General features: G+C 56.0%; 5 non-coding genes across 5 annotated transcripts; 1 reads left to right on the top strand and 4 right to left on the bottom strand.

Moving 5' to 3' along the window:
• Nucleotides 1-5,575: 5,575 nt before the first annotated feature.
• Nucleotides 5,576-5,689, bottom strand: LOC140361291 (U5 spliceosomal RNA). The gene has a single exon (XR_011926970.1). It is a non-coding gene; the product is annotated as a U5 spliceosomal RNA (small nuclear RNA).
• A 905-nt stretch (nt 5,690-6,594) lies between these two features.
• LOC140361324 (U2 spliceosomal RNA) lies at nt 6,595-6,791 on the bottom strand. The gene has a single exon (XR_011926999.1). It is a non-coding gene; the product is annotated as a U2 spliceosomal RNA (small nuclear RNA).
• A 154-nt stretch (nt 6,792-6,945) lies between these two features.
• Nucleotides 6,946-7,111, bottom strand: LOC140361318 (U1 spliceosomal RNA). The gene has a single exon (XR_011926993.1). It is a non-coding gene; the product is annotated as a U1 spliceosomal RNA (small nuclear RNA).
• A 498-nt stretch (nt 7,112-7,609) lies between these two features.
• On the bottom strand, nt 7,610-7,723 carry LOC140361289 (U5 spliceosomal RNA). Its single transcript, XR_011926968.1, has one exon. It is a non-coding gene; the product is annotated as a U5 spliceosomal RNA (small nuclear RNA).
• Nucleotides 7,724-7,857: 134 nt separating this feature from the next.
• trnav-aac (transfer RNA valine (anticodon AAC)) lies at nt 7,858-7,930 on the top strand. Its single transcript has one exon. It is a non-coding gene; the product is annotated as a tRNA-Val (tRNA).
• Nucleotides 7,931-9,458: the final 1,528 nt, after the last annotated feature.

Below are 9,458 nucleotides of genomic sequence, written 5' to 3' on the forward strand. Positions count from 1 at the left end.
GGGGGTGCTCGGCGGAGAGGCCATGCCCAGCCAGAGTGGCCCTTCCCCGGGCAGAGTCTGGGGAGAGTGGGGGGTGGCTCTGGAGGTGCTCCGGGGGCTCCAGGGGTTCCAGGGGGTGCTCAGTGGGGGCCATGCCCAGCCAGAGTGGCCCTTCCCCGGGGTGAGTCTGGAGGAGTGGGGGGTGGCTCTGGAGGGGCTCCAGGGGTTCCAGGGGGTGCTCGGCGGAGGCCATGCCCAGCCAGAGTGGCCCTTCCCCGGGCAGAATCTGGGGAGAGTGGGGGGTGGCTCTGGAGGTGCTCCGGGGGCTCCAGGGGTTCCAGGGGGTGCTCAGTGGGGGCCATGCCCAGCCAGAGTGGCCCTTCCCCGGGGTGAGTCTGGAGGAGTGGGGGGTGGCTCTGGAGGGGCTCCAGGGGTTCTAGGGGGTGCTCGGCGGAGGCCATGCCCAGCCAGAGTGGCCCTTCCCCGGGCAGAGTCTGGGGAGAGTGGGGGGTGGCTCTGGAGGTGCTCCGGGGGCTCCAGGGGGTGCTCAGTGGAGGCCATGCCCAGCCAGAGTGGCCCTTCCCCGGGCAAAGTCTGGCCGTGTGCGGGGTGGATGACCCCTGCTCCTTCTCACGCGAGTTCGAGACGGCTGGGTGCACTTTTATCCATGAGGCACTGCACTGCCTCCGGCAGCCGAGTTCGGGGCCCGGTGAGGGCTCCAAGCTCCAGGGGCTCCGACCCGGAGCCTCCGACCCGCAGAAGGTGCTCCCTGGCCGGGCAAAGTCTGGCCGTGTGCGGGGTGGATGATCCCTGCTCCGCCTCACGCGAGTTCGAGACCGGCTGGGTGCACTTTTATCCATGAGGCACTGCACTGCCTCCGGCAGCCGAGTTCGGGGCCCGGTGAGGGCTCCAGGCTCCAGGGGCTCCGACGCGGAGCCTCCGACCCGCAGAAGGTGCTCCCTGGCCGGGCAAAGTCTGGCCGTGTGCGGGGTGGATGATCCCTGCTCCGCCTCACGCGAGTTCGGGACCGGCTGGGTGCACTTTTATCCATGAGGCACTGCACTGCCTCCGGCAGCCGAGTTCGGGGCCCGGTGAGGGCTCCAGGCTCCAGGGGCTCCGACCCGGAGCCTCCGACCCGCAGAAGGTGCTCCCTGGCCGGGCAAAGTCTGGCCGTGTGCGGGGTGGATGATCCCTGCTCCGCCTCACGCGAGTTCGAGACCGGCTGGGTGCACTTTTATCCAAGAATCAACTGGAGTGTGGAGCTTCTACGGGCCTCCAGGGGCACTGCCGACCCAGAGCTGTGCCCCGGCTTCAGGAAGTTTTTTATTTATACATTTATTTCATCCATAATCTCTGGCGCCTAAAGGGTTATCAGTCCTTGGGGCTTGGGGCTAGGCTTGGCGTTTGTCAAATATTTATTTATTTTTGTCCACCTTTATTTACAAAAAATACAGAAGATGGCAGCAGATGATAAGGTATTGAAACCAAAAACTCTGTATTCTAACCCTTTAAGCGCCAAAGTCGCAGAAATGCGACTTTACCGTACAAAGAAATTTATGAAATAATAGTAGAAAATGAATCACTTCAGTCATTGGTCGGTTCGGTGCAACTTCCTCTTATTAGCCAGGTATGCACTATACCCGAGGGACTCTGTCGTTTTTCGGCAATAGTACACTATACCCGAGGGACTCTGTCGTTTTTCCGGGCCGTAGTATGAAGTTGTGAGCAAAAGGGGTGAAAATGGGTTAAAATGTGAAAAAACACCAAAATGAGCAAAATGAAATAATCCCCCATCATCAGTGCACTGTTTGCCCCCAGAAAAGCACTCCCCTGGGCCCTGGAGGTGATCTGACCACCAGAGTATAGTACCATATGCCCCTGCTGGACTTAGAAAAAAAAACGAAATAGTACACTATGCCCAAAGGGACTCTGTCGTTTTTCGGCAATAGTACACTATACCCCGTTGGACTCTGTCGTTTTTTGGGCTCGTGGGAATAAGCGTTCAGCTCAAGAATCCCGGGCTAAATCACGCTGCTCCCGAGAAATTCTTACGCTGCTCTCACGCGGAATGTGCAAAATGGTAATGCTGGGAGGGACGGGCGGGCGGTTTTTGAGAATGACGTTTTTCGCAATCGAAACAGGTACATTTCCTGGTTGTGCGGCTACCGGGCAAGGAGCTCGTTTGACGGACACACGAGAACCGCGATCGATGGGCCCCGTTCTGGTTTTATCCAGCTTCCAAGGCTACTTCACAGCCGTAATGTCAAGTCATGGTTCGGAGGTGCGGAGGTGAGCGTCGGATCACGGAGCCTCTGATGGAGCCCCGCGCTCCCGCACTCCTCCGCGCTCTAAGCGCCGCTCAGACCCGGCATGAGAGGGTCTATTTTCGGCTTCGGCTTGATTTTACCAGACTCCCGGGCACTTCCAGAAGCTTCCTGGTTGCTCTGATTGCTCGGGGCAGAGCACAGTGTCACGCTGACCACGGGCTGTACGCGGAGGTGACCGCTGGTTGTAAGGCGAATCACGGAGCCTCTGATGGAGCCCCGTGCTCCCGCGCTCCTCCGCGCTCTAAGCGCCGCTCAGACCCGGCATGAGAGGGTCTATTTTCGGCTTGATTTTACCAGACTCCCGGGCACTTCCAGAAGCTTCCTGGTTGCTCTGATTGCTCGGGGCAGAGCACAGTGTCACGCTGACCACGGGCTGTACGCGGAGGTGACCGCTGGTTGTAAAGCGAATCACGGAGCCTCTGATGGAGCCCCGTGCTCCCGCACTCCTCCGCGCTCTAAGCGCCGCTCAGACCCGGCATGAGAAGGTCTATTTTCGGCTTGATTTTACCAGACTCCCGGGCACTTCCAGAAGCTTCCTGGTTGCTCTGATTGCTCGGGGCACAGCACAGTGTCACGCTGACCACGGGCTGTACGCGGAGGTGACCCGCTCCGTGATCTTAGCGCCGCCCAGACCCAGGGCCATCCACCCCGCACACGGCCAGACTTTGCCCGGCCAGGGAGCACCTTCTGCGGGTCGGAGGCTCCGGGTCGGAGCCCCTGGAGCCTGGAGCCCTCACCGGGCCCCGAACTCGGCTGCCGGAGAAAGTGCAGTGCCTCATGGATAAAAGTGCACCCAGCCGGTCTCGAACTCGCGTGAGGCGGAGCAGGGATCATCCATGAATCAACCATGAAAATGGTACAAATCATGGTTCTATGTATACCAGACAAGGAGCTTGGTCTATTGGCACTCAAGACCCGCCATCGTAGGGCCCCGTTCTGGTTTTATCCAGCTTCGAAGGCTCCTGCACACTGCGGGTTTGTTTACATTTTGCGGCTGTGGTTTGCTCCGGCTAACCTCACGCCGGACACGTTGGAAGCGAGGCCGAGACAGAGGTCCCACCAGGCGCGGGGCGTCAGTCTGACTGGCTTCCCCCGCGCCTGGCCCCTTGTCTCCGGAGATGGGACCGTCACTCACCCCCGCACTGAAGGACGCGCGGCTTGAAGGATGATGGCTGTGCTTAGCCCCTGTGCCAGGGGCTCTGAGCCAGTCCCCTTCAGCCTCAACGCGTCCGGTGGGAACACAGTCCGGGTCCACTGTCACTCACCCCTGCGCAGAAGGACGCGCGGCTTGGAGGATGATGTCTGCGCTTAGCCCCTGGCACAGGGGCTCTGCACCAGTCCCCTTCAGCCTCAACGCGTCCGGTGGAACAACAGTCCAGGCCCACTGTCACTCACCCCCGCACTGAAGGACGCGCGGCTTGGAGGATGATGGCTGCGCTTAGCCCCTGTTACAGGGGCTCTGCGCCAGTCTCCTTCAGCCTCAACGCGTCCGACGGAACCACAGTCCGGGCCCACTGTCACTCACCCCCGCGCAGCAGGAGGCGCGGCTTGAAGGATGATGGCTGCGCTTATCCCCTGGGCCCAAGGGCTCTGCGCCAGTCCCCTTCAGCCTCAACGTGTCCGATGGCTCTGCGCGGGGCGGGGGGCAGGGCCGGCGCATATTTTTGGTCCGACTCCGGTCCCTTCCTCGTCTCTGAGTTTGTCAAATGCAGCGCCTGTCCAGGGCTCACTTTGCTATCAACTGGCTGATCACCGCCATCGTAGGGCCCCGTTCTGGTTTCATCCAGCTTCGAAGGCTCCTGCGCACTGCGGGGTTGTAGGCATTTGTGGTCCTGATTTGCGCTGGCTCACCCTCACGCTGGACACAGCGCCAGATGATATATTTGGTCCGACTCCGGTCCCTTCCTCGTCTGTGAGTTTGTCAAATGCAGCGCCTGTCCAGGGCTCACTTTGCTATCAACTGGCTGGTCACCGCCATCGTAGGGCCCCGTTCTGGTTTCATCCAGCTTCGAAGGCTCCTGCGCACTGCGGGGTTGTAGGCATTTGTGGTCCTGATTTGCGCTGGCTCACCCTCACGCTGGACACAGCGCCAGATGATATATTTGGTCGGACTCCGGTCCCTTCCTCGTCTCTGAGTTTGTCAAATGCAGCGCCTGTCCAGGGCTCACTTTGCTATCAACTGGCTGGTCACCGCCATCGTAGGGCCCCGTTCTGGTTTCATCCAGCTTCGAAGGCTCCTGCGCACTGCGGGGTTGTAGGCATTTGTGGTCCAGAGCCCCGGCTCTAAATTAAACCTGTTACCCTAGTAGGCCGGCCTCCGGGTCCCCCTCTCTTCTTCGGTTATGGAGTACATTGGGCGCGGGGGCAGCCAGTGGAGGGCAAGGGCCCTGCCTCCAAGTGTGGTGTAGGGGACAGGGGAGCCAGGGCCTTGGGGTCCTGGTGCTTTTTATCTTTTAAAGTGGCTCAGAGTACCAAGGGCACGGACTTCCAGGGGGCTGCACCAAGGGTGTGTAGCTCATGTGGGGGTGCTTAAGTGTGGGTACCCGGGGACGAAAGGTGGGCCGGGGCCGGCGCGAGCCTCTGTGGTGAGTGCTGGGCCGTTCCCTTGGTACTCCAGTCAGAGTACCAAGGGCACGGACTTCCATGGTATAGTACCAAGGGCACGGACCTCCAGGGGGCTGAACCAAGGGTGTGTAGCCCGTGTGGGGGTGCTTAAGTGTGGGTCCCCGGGTTCGAAGGGAGAGCCTGCACTTTTATCCATGAGGCACTGCACTGCCTCCGGCAGCCGAGTTCGGGGCCCGGTGAGGGCTCCAGGCTCCAGGGGCTCCGACCCGGAGCCTCCGACCCGCAGAAGGTGCTCCCTGGCCGGGCAAAGTCTGGCCGTGTGTGGGGTGGATGATCCCTGCTCCGCCTCACGCGAGTTCGAGACCGGCTGGGTGCACTTTTATCCAAGAATCAACTGGAGTGTGGAGCTTCTACGGGCCTCCAGGGGCACTGCCGACCCAGAGCTGTGCCCCGGCTTCAGTTCTCTGTATCTCAGGAAGTTTTTTATTTATACATTTATTTCATCCATAATCTCTGGCGCCTAAAGGGTTAAACGGCAGCGATACACATGCAAGTCTATGTGTTCCAAGCACTCTTTTTCCTTTCAAAGTTCTTGAACATGGGATGCCAAACGGAGGGTACGCAAGGGCAGGTTTAAAGGCTGATGACACACAACATTTGCTCATCGAGGATGACCGCTTGCTTGCTTTAGACATAGGTAGAAAAGCCCCGCATTGAAGCAGGGCATCAAAAAATTGGAATGATCTCTTGTTGTCCCTCTCCACGGAAATCTTTAGTAAAAGGCGAAAGATTTATAAGCTCTGAAGAGAAACAAGAGTGCCACGTTGCAGCGCCACACGGCGTCCAGTACTTGAGGGCACACAGGGCTTCATCACGGGCAGTGTACTTCTGTTCACGTGCTAATTTGCATCGGCGGTCGTGCGGCAAAAGGGACATGGCAGTCTCGCACGTGGTTTCTGTAGTGTAGTGGTTATCACGTTCGCTTAACACGCGAAAGGTCCTAGGCTCGAAACCGGGCAAAAACAAAGTCTCCGTTTGTGTTTGCTTCAATCTTTGACACGGTTCATTTCCAAACTTGATGGTCTGTTCATAGAAAAGAGGGAGGAGCGGCAAAATTGTTGGCGTAGTCCTTCAAACTTTTCATCAAAGAGATGGGAAAAAGAACAGACGGCGGGGGGAAAAAAGGAAAAAAAAAAAAAAAAAGGGCCTGATGCAGCCTCCTGAGTCCTCGTTAGTATAGTGGACAGTATCTCCGCTTGTCACGCGGAAGACCTGGGTTCGATTCCCAGACGGGGAGAGATCCTTTATTTTACCCAGCACGAAAGCTTTGCGAGGGCGCTTAGGACTTGTCCCACCAACGTAAATGGGCTACACTACTGCCTAGTCTCAAATACTGTACTTCACAAAGGGGCCGCTCAAATTCCAAATGGGCTACCTCCCAAGAGGGTTGGGTTTAGGAACAGTTACCTTCCCTCCCCTCCCCCTCTTCTCCCGTCAGGGCTTTTGGCGGGAGATTTGAAATGTCCAGCCCTTCCACTCCAAACGTCTCCCACAAATTTTGTCCACTGTCTTTGTTCCCACTTCCGGCCTTTGCGCAGTCGGACTCCAGTGCAGACAAGCGGCGGAGGGGGTTTAACGTGAGGGTATGATGGCACATTTTTATGTAACGTGAGGGCAAAAGGGTTGTCGGGAAAACAAACTGAATGACTTTTTCACCTGAGAGTGGAGGTGCACCGTTCCCGGAGATACTGCAATACCGAGCCGATGCGCGGAGTGGAGTGGACGGAGCAAGCCCCAAATTCCATCTCCCTGGTCCAAAAAACAATTTAATATATGGTCCCCGGGTAGGGGACGTATCAGATATTAAACTGATAAGAACAGATACTACACTTGATCTTAGCCAAAAGGCCGAGAAGCGATACCCACAATGGGTTCGGGGAGCAGTGAGCTCTCCCCACGCTGACCCTCCCATCAACGGTCCAAAGCGGCGCCCGCACAAAGCGCCCGGCGGAGAGGCTGGAGCACGAGCGGCGTACATGAAAACAATCCTTTGTTTTTTCTCTGACAAAAACAAGAGGGGAGAGCGCGAACGCAGTCCCCCACTACCAGAAATTATGTAGTTGAGATTCCCACATTATGGGAATTCACAGGGGTCAGCACATCTTGGTTGAGCAATGGACGAGCCTCGCCCTGGGTGAACCACCTTCCTGATCATGGTGTCGCCCCTGCCAGGTAAGTATGAGTTGCTCCGCTCCGAGCCAAGGCCCAGGCCCTGGGAGAGGCAATGTGGCAGCATGGTCCCTCCAGCCATTTGCATGGAGGGACCAGGGACCACTTCCACCCCACAATTTTTTTGTTGTTTTGTTTCTTCAGCTTTTGACCACGGTCTAACATTGTTGACTTGTCACAAACGTACCCGGAGTAGCATTCGGCGTCATCCGCGTGAGTTTGATGCATCCTTGTCAGAAAGTACTGTCCCCTCCGAGCGTCAAACACACTCTGCTCGCGAGCTCCTCGGTGAGTGACGTTTTCTCGACCAGTGAGGGCGCAGGGAGCCCCAGGTTAAACGGCAGCGATACACACGCAAGTCTATGTGTTCCAAGCACTCTTTTTCCTTTCAAAGTTCTTGAACATGGGATGCCAAACGGAGGGTACGCAAGGGCAGGTTTAAAGGCTGATGACACACAACATTTGCTCATCGAGGATGACCGCTTGCTTGCTTTAGACATAGGTAGAAAAGCCCCGCATTGAAGCAGGGCATCAAAAAATTGGAATGATCTCTTGTTGTCCCTCTCCACGGAAATCTTTAGTAAAAGGCGAAAGATTTATACGCTCTGAAGAGACACAAGAGTGCCACGTTGCAGCGCCACACGGCGTCCAGTACTTGAGGGCACACAGGGCTTCATCACGGGCAGTGTACTTCTGTTCACGTGCTAATTTGCATCGGCGGTCGTGCGGCAAAAGGGACATGGCAGTCTCGCACGTGGTTTCTGTAGTGTAGTGGTTATCACGTTCGCTTAACACGCGAAAGGTCCTCGGCTCGAAACCGGGCAGAAACAAAGCCTCCATTTGTGTTTGCTTCAATCTTTGACACGGTTCATTTCTAAACTTGATGGTCTGTTCATAGAAAAGAGGGAGGAGCGGCAAAATTGTTGGCGTAGTCCTTCAAACTTTTCATCAAAGAGATGGGAAAAAGAACAGACGGCGGGGGAAAAAAAGGAAAAAAAAAAAAAAAGGGGCCCGGTGCAGCCTCCTGTGTCCTCGTTAGTATAGTGGACAGTATCTCCGCTTGTCACGCGGAGGCCGTGGATAGTGGGCATAGAGCGCCAGCCAATCAGAATGAGCCTCTTTGCCATGTGCCACTGTGATGAAGGCCAACCAATCAGAATGCAGAGATTCGTGTTAGTTCACAAATTCATCTCAAGAGACCAGAGTTCAAATCCTGCTGTGCCCAGAAGAAGAGGAGCGTTTCAAAGGATCAAAACTTGGACGAGTTCAAACTTTAAATGTCTGAAGTTTATTAGTTCAAACTTTAAATGTATAAAGTTTATGAGTTGGGTGTTTCAGTTTGCATTTGTTAAAAGGTCAGATCATGAGAAGGACTCACATCCAGCTGCTGGGACTGATTTGCAATATTAATAAAATCACAAATTGATCACAAATAGTGATTTCTGCTTCACCTTAAGAGATTTACCCACGTCACACCTTCTGCATAAATAAACTTGGAGTGGGTCAGAAACCTCCAGGTGTTTAGTTTGCTATCACATCTCTAACTCTGCAGCACTGAACTGTACTACTGTGTTCAGTTTATGTTTTGCAGAGAAATAAAACCAGTTACTTTTATTTTATTTTATATTTCCAGTTTGTGAGAGCCCGGAACTGTGTCTGACACTCGGACCTAGAGTGTGGGGGCGCCCCAGGGCACTGTCCTCGCGCCCTTTCTCTTCACCCTTTACACTGCAGAATTCAGACATGACACGGACAACTGTGTCCTGCAGAAGTTCTCTGATGACTCTGCCATCATCGGACTCATCACGGACGAAGATGACGCGGAGTACAGAGGACTGGCGCAGGACTTTGTGGACTGGTGTCAGCGGAACCACCTCCTCATCAACGCGGGGAAGACCAAGGAGATGGTGGTGGATTTCCGCAGACGCCACCCCACTGCCCCATCACCAGTGAACATCCAGGGACGGGACATTGAGAGAGTGGACTCATACAAGTACCTGGGTGTTCATCTGAACCACAAACTGGACTGGACTCATAACACAGACGCACTGTACAGGAAGAGCCAGAGTCGGCTCTACCTCCTGAGGAGACAGGTCTTTTGGAGTGACAGGGCCACTCCTGAAGACCTTCTACGACTCTGTGATGGCATCAGCCCTCCTGTACGGTGTGGCCTGCTGGAGCAGCAGCATCACAGAGAGGGAGAGGAAGAGGCTGGACAGAGTCATCAAGAAGTCCAGCTCTGTCCTGGGCTGTGCTCTGGACTCGGTGCAGGAGGTGGGGGACAGGAGGGTCCTGGCTAGATTCACATCTATGCTGGACCATGAGTGTCACCCCCTGCAGGACACTCTGTCCGCTCTG

The sequence above is a fragment of the Eucyclogobius newberryi genome, unplaced genomic scaffold, assembly GCF_026437365.1.
Source record: "Eucyclogobius newberryi isolate DKJ021-1_F unplaced genomic scaffold, fEucNew1.0.hap1 SCAF_15, whole genome shotgun sequence".
Lineage (NCBI taxonomy): Eukaryota > Metazoa > Chordata > Actinopteri > Gobiiformes > Gobiidae > Eucyclogobius > Eucyclogobius newberryi.